Source organism: Euprymna scolopes, chromosome 2 (genome assembly GCF_053919585.1).
Source record: "Euprymna scolopes isolate OS-2025 chromosome 2, ASM5391958v1, whole genome shotgun sequence".
NCBI classification, from domain to species: Eukaryota; Metazoa; Mollusca; class Cephalopoda; order Sepiida; family Sepiolidae; genus Euprymna; species Euprymna scolopes.
Window position 1 is genome coordinate 83993408 of NC_136483.1, and position 13922 is coordinate 84007329.

Below are 13922 nucleotides of genomic sequence, written 5' to 3' on the forward strand. Positions count from 1 at the left end.
CCCTTGTTACGAAGGCCACACGCTCTTTTTAATCTCTCATCGTAGTTCTCGCTTTGTTGCAAACAGCACTATTTCATACCAGCCGGTGTAAAACCTGGTAGTCTTGAATTTAGAGTTTGGTGGTGCGTCTGAATGTGAATGAGATATGGTTTGGAAGCTATCCTCCCAGGAATTACCGTCATTTTCGAGTGAAAAGTTAGTATATTGACAATCGTCTCAGGCGCCTATGCGTTCTCAGCTATTTTTGTACCCTTTCAAAATGCTCTACTTGGAGTGAGCTGGCTGGACTCCCTTACACGCGCGCACCCGCGTTAAACTGATTATCTTACTGCAAATGATAAACAAGTAACCTCTGCTCTTTTTTTGCTTATATCAAAGTGGAATACGTTAATGTTTAGTATTAGGTTATATCCCAGGCATTAGCTCCTGCTTTGAGGAGAGAGATTGGTTTATTGCCGATCGCCTGAGGCACACTACCGAAAAATGCCGGCAGTTCAAATCTGTGCAAGTTTATTAACCATCCAGAGTGCCCCATTTTGGGGAAAAGGAATGAGAAAGCTGATTACCCACATTTAAACCGACCTCATGTTTAACCTTGCTCCAATAGGAGGCAGGTAAATAAACAGTGTAAGAACGTAATTTGGCTTGACATCGTCAAGCAGACACACGAAAAAAAGTCACCCTTAACATAGGGAAAGGGTTTTTTTTTCACATTATCCGAGAGAAAGATAATGATTTAAGAGAAGGGGCCATATCTTGCTAATCACTTTCGTCCGGTATACAGAGCAGAAACCGGAAGTTAAAAAGAGCAAACAATCTTGACTATAACCAAAACATACATGTGCCAAACTTCTGATTCTTGATAGCATACATTATTATAGATAATAAAGCTCTGATCTTGGCTCCCTTAGTTTTTATCACCTGGCTAGAGATGGGTGCTAGTCTAACTGCACTGATGAGCTGTGATACAGCGAAACAGTACTGTATGTGGATGACTATATTTTAAGCCCCCCTCTTTGGGCAGACAACTGTCATAAAATGATTTCACTAGTGCTTAATTAGTGTTAATGTGAAGCCCTGTTTGTTTTTATAAATAAAAAAGCAGGTCGAGCACTGTAAAATCGGTGGGCAAGTGTGTATATAAATGGACATTTGATGAGGTCGTTTACGGGCATTGATCTCATGGGCCAGAGGTTAGACTGCCAACTATCAACTAGATGGTTGTAGGTTCAATCTGTGGCTAGAGATGAGTGCAAGTCTAGCAGAATTAATGAGCTGTGATACAGTGAAACAGTACTGTTTGTGTATATATATATATATATATATATATATATATATATATATATATATATATATCCAATCTTGATTGGTTTCCAATACCAAACTTTAACCAATCAGAAATAGTCATCCCAGGAGCTAACAGCAATCATTGAGAGACTCAACTTGAGAGACCCAAACGAATACCTGTCAGTCATAACACTACTACATAGACTCATTGCAGGTAATCTAAATCTAGATTTGGCCACTACGCTACGGACATCTATTTATAGTGATAGCTTAGACATAATCTCATTATCTCACTCACACACAAGTCCATAAACATATGGACAAAACAACACTTCTTCAACTATAACCATAACTCTTTTTTTTTCTTAACTCTTTACTATTGGTTGTGTTATCTGGTTTGTATGAATAAAACAGTGGATGTATGTATGTGTGTGTGAAAATATTTAATCTTAAACTACTGATCACATAACACTCAAATTAATCTAGTAATCATACACCAGGGATGGTTTATAATAAGTAAAATCTTTGTTTGGATGGATGAATAACGCATCTAGACATATTGAAATGCAAAATGTTCCTTTCAACTTACCGATATATTTCTATTACTTTTGCATGTAGAAATTCATTCATAGTTTGAAATGGCTTAATTTTAAATGTTTCTTATCTATCTGTTGATAGCTCAAATGGTAGGGAACGCAGTTGAAGCACCAAATGTTTTGGTGTCAATACTATCTGATGGCACCCAAGTCATTTTTGTTTTAACTTTTGAAATCAGTACTATATACAATATAATATTCCAGAGAATTCCAGGTTCTGGATAATAAATATGAAATCTGTATGAATTTTAAAAATATTTAAGCATATTTTATAACCGGGCAAGGCCAGATGATTCCCTCTTGTCGTAAATAAAGTTGATATAATTATATGTGGACAGACTTTGTTATTTTTTCATTTCTTTTCATAAAAATAAGACAAATGAAGGGACTTATTTGAAATAAGTTTTTTCTTTGTGTATATTTTTTAAAAGAAAAAAAACTATACAGTATTCAACATAGCTTACTATTTAAGGTAGTTTGTTTAAATGGTATGATTCCCGTTTTCATAGCTCTTTAACATTTTGAGTTAGAAAATAAGAGACTTTACTTTTGGAACGATCCTCATGATTTGTGATATCAGAGAATGTTTTGCTGCAACCAGTAAAGAAACACCATGCAAAGATGGTTAGCTATCAGGAAGTTTGAAAACAACGATGACTATGAAATGCACTTGACAAGAACCACATCAGAGTTGTGATAGCCATGGCCAACTGGCTTATAAACCCAGCCATGAAAAAGGAAAGACCTTATTCTAAATTTTGCTTATGCATAGAATAAGTCTTTAATTTTCAGAGAGAAGAGTGTATTCTCCATTAAGTAGTAATGTTTCAGGGTAGACAATTTTAATTCGGTTCAAGAGAGATAATTTCCTGATAATTCTAGCATTTCAATGCTTCTGAAAATATTAACAAGAAGCAACTCTTAGTCAAGAAAGATGGATCCATACTGGAACAAATTCAATATTCAGTTAACATTAAATTGTAGTCATCTCTACTTCACACACTTGTGAATTTGCTCCCACTTATGAGCAACAGGCCTAAGGTTGCACTGTTATCCCAGAAGAATGTTGAATAAACATAAAATCAATTACATTACACACATATATTTCCAGTATAGTTTTGATTGGATAAATAATCCTATGAATTTTAGGGTTTATATAATAGTCCTCAGTAACAATTAGAGCAGTATATTTATTTAATATAAATAAATATACATTATTTAGTATAATAACTATTCATGTTTCTGGCTATATATATGTATATATGTGAAAAACTATGAAGATTTTAAATCATAACATTTACGTCTTTAGCATACCGCCATTTTGCATTTTGTGACATTGGAGATAATACGCACATATATCAAAATAAAGAGAAAAGGATAATAGTAAAAAACAGTCAGATTTATATTCATTCAAAGATAAACATAAAAGCATATATGAAACATATAATTAAAATATATAAAGGAAGAATAACAGATATATGTACTATGGAAGGAATTCATTATGATTCCAAGTATAAAGAACACATATTGCCAGGGTTATAGACAAAGAGATATTCATGGGCAATGCATAAGTAAATGTTATTTATTTTATATTGTGCGTTTCTGAGAGTCTATGCAGCTACTATCAGAAGAAACAAAGCCTGCTAGGGTTGATTTTGGAAGGCATGCTCTTAGGAAGAGCTGAATAAACTATCAATGTGCTTTGAAGGACTGTTTCATTCTGGATTTTATACACATGGGCAGATTAAAGGTTTTTCATTTCTAAAGTGAGGAATGCTTCCTTCAACATTGGACAAGAATAAATGCAAGGGAAATAATTATGAACCAATACACATTCTAGCTAAAACCTAATACAGATTAAAGTTTTCCCCAGACCAAAATATTAAAATAAACTAAATACAGACTCAAAGGAAGTTACATTTTGAAGATGAGGATGCTATGTGATCAGCATTTCATCAACAACGCATTCCTATTTGAAAACTGTTTTTTTTTTAAATATTTTTTTTTCTTTTATGGAATTGGAACTTTTTTTTCCTTTATACTATTGATAAAAACAAACTCTTCACTTAACACCAGTCCCTTATTGACCTCTGTGTTAACACAGACTTTTAGATTAAATGAAGGATTTAAAAAATTATTTTTCTGTTTATCCGGTCGCTTCTATTCCAACCATATATGAAGAAGAATGCTAATCTATGTACAACCACTATCTAATCAGACACAATCAATAATTAAGCATATACCTAAAGCAGTTAAGATAATAAAAAAGTTCTAGATGAATATATATATATATATATATATATATATATATATATATATATATATATATATATATATATATATATATACTCGGGTTTTTTTTTATTCAAAAGTAATAGACTAGTGAATTCAACGAGGTTATTAGATAGTGCTCAATAAAAAGAGCTGATAATACTTGTTTATTGTTATATAAACATGTTTACATCCCGCTGCTACAAACAGCCATTTGTTTCAATCAAACAACAGATATAATCAGGCAGCGACTTGACTATTCAAATGTTCAATTAACATTTGAATAGTCAAGTCGCTGCCTGATTATATCTGTTGTTTGATTGAAACAAATGGCTGTTTGTAGCAGCGGGATGTAAACATGTTTATATAACAATAAACAAGTATATATATATATATATATATATATATATATATATATATATATATATATATATATATACAACATTAACAAAAAGAAAAGTAGCTATACAAATACAACAATTAATTTGATGAAATTAGTGGGAAATACTAACGGAAAGAAAAGAAGTAGAAAGATTATATGGTTTATGCTTCCATTTAAACAAAGGAAAAACTTCCTCTTTCTCACAGAAAAGACTTTGCTCTATCATTACTTTTATGGTAGGTGCTCAGCTGATATGGTATCTACTGTAAACCATTCACAACTAATACTCATCTAGCAACAACAAATGTCAACCTTACTCTCTATCTGTGCCTAAAAACTAAACAAAAATTCCATGAGTTTATTTCTTAGATCTGTCCATCTATGGAAAATAATACCGTGAACCTGCTTCCCAGCTGACTATAATGTGGTCGTTTTCAAGTCTAATGTAAATAAGTTTCTGTTGAGCTGTCTTCTTATATAATTAAATCATACCTAAGTTCCACGATTACTAATCATCACAGTGTTGTTTCACCATCTAACACTCATAAACTTTTTATCCTAGGGTGGCCTCTGCGCCTTGATAAGCAATGATCCCAAGTAAAAAAAAAATAAAGTAGGACTAATAAAAGTGAATCTAGTTAACTTATAATTCATCCAAATATCATCCTACATAAAGTAGCCAATACAATACAAATACTCTAAAAATACAGTTATAGCAATAATTTAGAAAAATATATGAAAAATATATATAATGATAATATAATAAAAACAACAAAAGTAATAGTAAACATATACACTATAGCATAAATAGAAATTTAAAGTCTAGGGTAGATCAAAACAACTGCAATTGCAACAATGTAGGCAACTGCCCATTTCAAAACAATCTCTATAGTATATATAAAAACAATATCTACAAAAGAACCCCTGGAGAGAAAAAAATTGCACAATAGTAGAACAACTACATTTAGAAGTAGCTTATATAATCATAAATCATTCTTTAATAATAAAAGAGGTAGAAATAATTCCTCCCTATCCAAATGATGAACCAATTAAATTTACTGGAAAACGAACCTTTGGGTTTTCTTGAACTAAACATGGAAGTGAAAGACAATATATAAAATATTTAATCACCTCTTTCATGGATCAGCTTACAACAAAGATAATGAATCAAGTTCACAACCTTCTGACACTAATAACAAAAGCCTACCGGTGTGTTCAAACTCATGCAGATGATATATATATATATAACATCCAAGGACTTTACACTATACCGGACATATTACTGAAGTTTGCGAAATATTTTTAGTAAAAAAAAACATAAATAAATAAAATAAAAATAAATACTTGTTTACCGTCGTCTCAATACGACCTCATCTGTTTGTTTTTGTTTTCCCTTCACTTTTCCAATTTCCTGCATTGCTTTCGGCTTTTCCAATCTCATTTATATATATATATATATATATATATATATAAAATTAAGCACATAAAAATATTACAAAATATTTAAATAAAAGTATTTAAATATTTAATAAGCAAAAAATATATATATATATAAATATATTTTTATATAGAGAGAGTACTCGAAACAAAATAACAAAACCCACAAATTTTACCCCTACAGATAAGGATTCAAGTCCGATGAATGTGATGCTCACTAAATGTCACATTTCCTGCTGATGAAACTCTTGCGAAATTACTTCCTAAGACAGTTTTCGGTTTTCTTTCAGTTTTTTTAAGGGATGATCATCTTTAGTTAACTATTATGCGTAATTTTATTCATGTAGATATTCTACATGATTTATACTTGCATAATATTTGCGTAAAAGGGTTATAGTAAAAACAAACTTCTTTCTATATATATTTATTTATGCATATATATGTTTAAAAAATTTTGTCTATCAAACTCCTCTGTCAGTTTTTTGTCTACAGACATGAAACTTAATATATAGAGTATTCGAACCCATGCAAAACTTTTTATTTGGGTTTTAGCCAGAGAAAATCGGTGCAAAAGTGTGAAAATTTAAAAAAATGTAATTTGCCAGGTGAAGGTCAAACGACGGCATTACGAATATTCATGCGTAACATAATAACTGTTTTAATTTTTAGCCTTGTAGCAAACATGTCTTCATAGCTCAGGCATTAACACCAAAGAAAAAGTAAATCATAAGTTAAACGTTTTGGTTTCGATTCTTGTTGGTGGCACACAAGTCATTTTTTTTTTTTAACTTTTAAAAATTATATATTGGGTCGAATATAATATAATAATAAATACGAAATCTGCATTAATCAAAATATCATATTTAAGCATATTTTATGACCGGGCAATGCCAGGCAATATGCTAGTTATTACTAAAAGAAAAAGAGAGAAAGAAAGAGATTAAAGAAGCAATTTTCTTTTTAAAGATTTATTTTTGAAAAGAATAGAAATAGTCAATTCTTTAATTTAAACTTTCTGGTTTTCTCATGAGTTTGTTTTATAATAGGGTTGAAACCATTTGAGAAATGTCTGGTGTTCATATCGAATAGAAAATTGTTTCAGTAAACCAAAATAATTATGCTTAAATAAGTATAGATTTGTTTCAATTTACTTAAATGTGGATACGTGGGTGGCAAAGATCAGCAGAGGTGTGGGTGTGAGTGGATTTGCAGGCGGGTGGGTGTGTGGAGAGTGGATGTGTCTATGACTGGATGAGTGCGTGAGCAAATGTGCAGGTAAGTGGATATGTCTGTGAGCTGGTGCGTACATAAAAAGATTTATGTTGATGTGTGCTTGTGTATGTGAGTGCAAAGGTGGGTATGTGCGTGGGCAGATATGCATACATGCATAAAAGTGGGCAAATGTGTGCACGGAAAAAAGTTGTACATCTGTTGACATGTATAAATACGTATGGTTAAGTGGACGAACTGACATGTGTTTGAATGGAAATGTATTATTTTACTTCAGAGTTCTCAAAAAATCAAGGGGCTAACACCTCATCTTTATGTGAGATGCATAAACATTTGAATATTCCATTAAAGTTCTCTTTTATCTCGCAAACACTTGTAATGTAGTACACGTTGTACACACATTGTTTGCCTCAGTCACAAAGTGGATAAAAAAACAGGAAATGACTCTGACTTGCTTTTTGGTTTGCGCAACAGCATTTATTTCTTTGTTGTTACAGCTGTGATATCACTCACACGTTCTAGAATGTTCTCCAAGTCTCTCCTGAGATTTCAAACGTTATCTCATCTCTCTCTCTCTCGAGATCTTTATCTTTCTCTTTTTATAGTCCTTCCCCCTGCTCCAGTGATGTCACTTCTCATGCATTTACATATGTGCATCTGCAGTACATTACGCACTGAGTAGAAACATTAATTTTTTTCTCACTAATTGATCAACTGACAATGTTATAGTATATCTTTCTTGTCCTCTCTTGTATTTACTGGATTCCTGGATAAGAATTCATCTAGTCTGGTGGAGTATCCAGCTTAGTGCTGCTACTATAGGCCACATCACTTGGAGAAGATTCACTATTCCTTGTATAAGCCTGTGAAACAGCCATAATGAGAGATTCTTATTTTGAACTAGCGAGGGTACTCGGCGTTGTCCGGGTGTTTGGAAATGTAAAAGAAAAAAAAGGAAAAGTGTTAGTAGGGAGGGAGGCTCGAATCCATGACAAACCCGAAGGCAGAAAAGAAATTGAAAGAAAATGTGACATCTTACCGCTACACTACGAGGCCATAGGAAGTGAAAAGTGTTCAAATTTAGCGATGTCAATCAAAAAATTGACTTGCTCGCAGGTACAGAAATGAACGTTGGCTGAAGGCCTGTTCAGGTTTCTGCCATTTTATTTATTTGTATTTATTTGTTTCCTCACGATGTTGGGAAAACCAAGCTCCCCCAGAAAAGGGGAGTTCTCAAATGAATAGCAATTGTCTGATATGAAGGGTATTCCCCACATTGATCAAAGCTGATTTTCTTCAAAACGTGCTGGCCATAAAGACCAGTGAGCTGATTTGATTCAATTCAGCTTCGCTTTATTTATACATAAAAGACAAACAAACACGCGAGAGGATGGAATAGCGTGAATTTTATAAAAGTCGATCAAAATAAATCTAGACACGACATCCCTTCGCAAATCAGAGATATTATAATCTAGGGAGTCTATAAAAAGTTGTAAAGAATAGTAACCCCCTCCTTGGAGAACCCCCACAAAAAAAGCTTTGCTGGACATACAAAAACTCGCCCGGCTGTTTTGCCTTTTATATATATAGATGGTTAGCCAGAGTTTATTTGTAGGTGAAATATCCTGACAATCTTAGACACTTGAGGATAGTATGCAGTGAACATTCAAGTTTTCTCAAGAGTATATGCGTGAGTCAATGTATGCTTGGGTCAATGTGTATATGAATGAATGCGTGTGTACGTACATATGTGTGCATTTATGTGCATGTATTATATGATGTGTGTGTGTATACAAGTAGACGTGTATATGAATGAATGTTTGCATGAATGGGGATTTATCAGTGCAGATGTGTGCATTAGCAGATGTGTATGCAAGTGAATGTCTGTGTTTGTACATATAAGTACAGGTAGATGTTTGTATATGAATAGAAGCCCGTGCAGTAGTATATGTATACAGGAATACTTACCCCCAGCAGTTTTGAAGAAATCCATAGTATGACCTTAAAATGCATCCAATGGTGAGCCCTAATTTGGGCATTTTAGGGAGCGTGAAGTTACTTCTTAATTACCAATATTCTCAGCCGCACTCTGACCCAAAATGGTAGTACCTGCCAGAATCACATCTATAGGTCAAATAGAATTTATTCCGGGCATATGACACTAAACTGTCCTGGACACCCTTGAGAAAGGTGTTTGTCTCTACTCTCTATTTCACAGCTTTTCTAACCATTTCTATCTACCTACCCTATTTCCCAACCATATCAAAGCCCATCCCCCTCCTCCCAACAACTATTCTACAAAACTGCTTCCAGTGGTGATACTGAATGAAGAACAATAGAAGTGAAGGAACTGATTTGCCTTGTCACTGCTTCTGGTAGTGCTACATTGGAAGTTAGGAAGTGCATTAAGCTGACTATAACTCTGTTGCAGTGAAAGTGATAGACAAATGGCAGAAGGAATGATATTTGGACAATTAAGTGAGAATGGAGCGGGTTTGAGAAGGACTAACAAGCAAAATAAGGGAAGCAAGAGTTAAAAAAAACTGATGAAGGCAATCAACTGTGTGGAATGAGGGGTCATTGGTCATCTATCCTCTGTCTATCTTACTCTTTAGACAGGATAACCAACGACCCCCTCATCCCACACAGTTGATTGCTTTCATCAGCTTTTTAACTCTTACTTCTCTTATTTTGCCCTTTAGTCCTTCCATTCAATGAGAAATATTTCTTATAAAGTGGGAAGAACTACTGTTTTCTGGGTTAGACTCTATCCATGTAACACATATTGTTAGCTAGTTTTTGACCTTGAAGTATTTTTTTTTTAATTTAAAAATGATGTTATTTTTTTTTTTAAGACCCTTACATCAATTGGTTTCATGCCTTGCCTGGAGCGATTTCCATAAAAAAAAAAAAAAATTTGCCAAAATGTATTTAAATAATTTAAAATGTCTGTCAATGAAAGAGTAATCCTTCTAGACTGAGGCAATTAAAACAAATTCTTTTTTAATCTACAATCTAAAGTACTATTTTTGGAGAAGCCGGATTTTCTCCTACATGAAAAAAGAAGAAAAAAACAAAAACAATCTTATGTCTAACTCTGTCCTCGTGGGAAGGTAAGTAAATAGGGATTCAATTATGGTTAACATGCCATAAAACACAACAATCAATCAAGTTTTGAGGATAATCTAATGCTGCACAATGCATACTTATTAAAACTATTGTATCATCTTAAATAGGATCAATGGAAAATAGATCAATTCACAGTTTATTTCCAGTCGACTGTGCTCTTGACCTTTGTATTATTGACCTTTTAAAACTTGCAGTATGCCTTTACACTGACAGTCACACACTCCTGACAAAAAGAAATATTATGCTTATCAAGTTGTTATGCAATGGATTTGAGCTGGGAGATTAAAGTAGTTGGTCATGTGTTAGGGAAAAAGGTCTGTTTAGATGGATTGATTTTAAATTTAACTGGTTCTATTAGATCAGGCTGTCTGAAAATACTTTCTGATTTAAAATGCATCAAACATTGATGTTATTGTTTTTTTTTCTTTTCCATTTGTACAACTTAATCATGTTCTGCAAAGTCCTAAACAAAAGCAAAAGTTTTTCTCTACAAAACAACCAAGCACCATGAATAAATATGTGAAGATATTAAGTATGAACACTTTTTCCAAAATTAGTGGGTTTGACACTAAATAGCCCAATAAGAGTTGACATGTCTAAAACAAAGCAACCAAATCAAATTGATTAATTGAAAGCAAACAGTAGTAGCTGCAGAGGTTCTTTCTGGTTTCTACCATCATTTTCAAGGTGAGAGAGAGAGAGAGAGAGAGAGACTAATCGAAGGTTGAAAGGTTGAAGCCTGTACTGAATTACCTGGCCAGAGAAATTAAGAAGTGAAAAATAAAATATTGGGTTGGGGAATAAGTTTGTAACGTTTTAATATTTTCTTTTATAACAATGGCCTTTTTTTCTTTTTGACAAAATGTATGACATTCATTCGATAGAACTTTTCATGACATACAAAACTGTGCTAATCGTCTTTTTGCTTAATTTAATTTTTTATTACTTTTTAGGCTTAGAATTGGAATATCCAGGAAGTAAAAAACAACATTTTCAACACTTGCTCTTCCTCACTTTTCATTGAGGCCAAAAAGCAGGTGAAGCAGTCCAAGGCATTTGCAAGATATATGGAAAAGGTGTCGGAAATGATTTGCAAAGTTAAAAAATGGCGATTTTGAGATGATGAAATGCTCTGTAGTGAAAGATCTTCTAAAGAGCATCTTAAAGCACTTTTGAAGGAGGATACCCACCAAACAAGTTGTGAATTGACTGCAAAAATGAACTGCGATGGCAAAACGATTTTTAATCATCTTCATTCAAAAGCAAAAAGTCGTTGTAAAAAAAATATATATATATATATATATAAATGCTACAAACTTATTCCCCAACCTAATACATTGTAAGACTCAATAGTTTTTATTGTTGCTTTTGGAAATTAATTCTGATGATTGGTGAAATCCAATGTGGTAACCTGATGTCATATGAAGATCATGTGAAATAATAACTAAAACAAACAAATAATCATGTTCAACAACTTAAATCAAAGGAACGTCTCTCCCTATTAGTCTAACACTACATATCTACATATATATCAATAACCCTTATCCCTGAGTGGCTTCCGGGCCTTGATAAGTGGTGACCACTATGTAAAAAAAAAAAAAAAAAAAAATCTAGAACACCAATTGACAAGAGATAAATTACTGTCCAACACCGAATATCTGGAACAACAGTGCACAGGGGACAAATTATCATCAAATTCTGAAAATAACGTTTAAACAGAATTTTTGAGATGAGGGTGAATGTTTTATATTATTTGTATCATTTGAACTACTGTTCTCATTTCAGTCGTTTCCTCAGAATGTTTCAGTCGATGTAACTGCAAATCTTCTCCAGGTGTATTTTGAAAATCTCAGAAATCTGTGCAGAATTTTGAATGGAACCTTTTATTTAATCCACATGAACCTGTGGCACAATGAATAAAAGAAGATATTAAGTAATAAATAGTTCTAAGAGCCAGTCTTCTGGAGATTAAAAGTTCAATACTCAATGTGATTGATAATGAGAATATCATTAAAAAATTTAATCAGTGTGGCTGACAAAATGAGAACAAACCACCCCTGTTAATTAAATTAAAGGGTTCCATTCAAAATTCCATACACATTCCCGAGTTCAGGATAAAGATTCCCTGGTTCGATAAAATGCACCTGAAGAAGGTGGGAGCCTATATCAACTGAAAGATGAGAACAATAATCCAAATACCACAAACTATTTCTCATATTTTACAGTCTTAACCACTAAATATGTGAAGTGTGAAAGACAGGCTCTCCTAAAAGTGAATGATTTTGAAGTTAACAAGTGTTCAACAATCTAAGCTGAAACAAGATGCCTAAAACGGTAATAGATCAGGCAAGATAGTAGTGGAGCAGGTCAATGATAATTTTCCATATAAAATCTGTGTCCATGTATATTTGTCAAATTCTGGGTTAAGCCCCAATATGAGGTTATGCAACAATAGGCCCACATTTCAGTGTAGCATAGAAAATATCTTTTTCTGCTCAGAATGTAGCATAGTTGTGAAAACAAGGGTTACATAAAACCTCAAAGTTCATCTAATACAATCACCCAGCAACATGATATTTCTAACATCAAAGCATCTGTTGGTTTTATATGTTCTACCTGAGGACATTAAAATTTTTTTTTTTTTTATCAGAGCCTAAAATTCATCTCCGTAGCTATGCCAGATGAACATACAATCAGATTTAATGATGAAGGAAGAGAAAGGAAGAGCAGCACTTGAAGATCAGTGACAGCCACCACCACATACCCAACCAGGCCGATTTATTCCAGAAGTTCTGGACTCTCTGCTTATCTCAGCAGTTTCCAGTCATCTTGGATTTCTTCTTACAACTGGATTCAAGCAGTGCCAATTCAGGAAGGGTGTGGTTGCAGACTGTGCAACCTTTGTTTCACAATTACACTTGAAACCACTTTTACAAGGTGTAACCATTGTCTCTCAAGACTAAATGAAGGCCATGATCTGAGAATAATCTTAGTCTGTAATTTTTATTTTCAATCTGGAATTCTAATCTTCTCAGAACACTGACCATCTAAAAACCATTCAGAGGTTTGCAATTAAGCAACTGCCTCTCCAAACTCTATAATAAATGCCTTCCTGAATCTGATTTTCCTGATGTGGTATTAGTTTTCAAGAACACTGGTGAAAGAACTGATCTGTAAAATGATTGCTCTCATAAGTCTCCTATATATATAAAACTCAAATGACCTTGTAACGGTTTACGACTTCCAGTTGCACATATGTACATAAACAAATAATCAACCGACAATAAAACGTATTGTTTTACTTTGTATGTTTTCAGCATCCAAATTTTTTTTTCATGTTTAAATTATCCAAATAAACAATTGTTAATACTTTCTGCATTTTTTTTACATCGTTCATTTCTGTATTACATTAAACTTATTTTAACATAATTTTCTTACAAATAAATCTACTTTAACCCGTTGACAACCATGAGAGCATTTTATAACACCAATTTACCCACCGTCTTCATTTTTTAAAAATTTATTCTCCATTTTTTAATACACTTTTCTTAAAAACATTCATACATTTTCTTCTACACTACCAACATAAA

At 33.0% G+C, this 13922-nt stretch overlaps 1 long non-coding RNA gene across 1 annotated transcript; it reads left to right on the plus strand.

The window, feature by feature from the left end:
* Positions 1-18: 18 nt before the first annotated feature.
* Positions 19-13638, plus strand: LOC145293174 (uncharacterized). The gene is made up of 2 exons (XR_013869678.1): positions 19-195; positions 11286-13638. It is a non-coding gene; the product is annotated as an uncharacterized LOC145293174 (long non-coding RNA).
* The last annotated feature ends 284 nt before the right edge of the window (positions 13639-13922 follow it).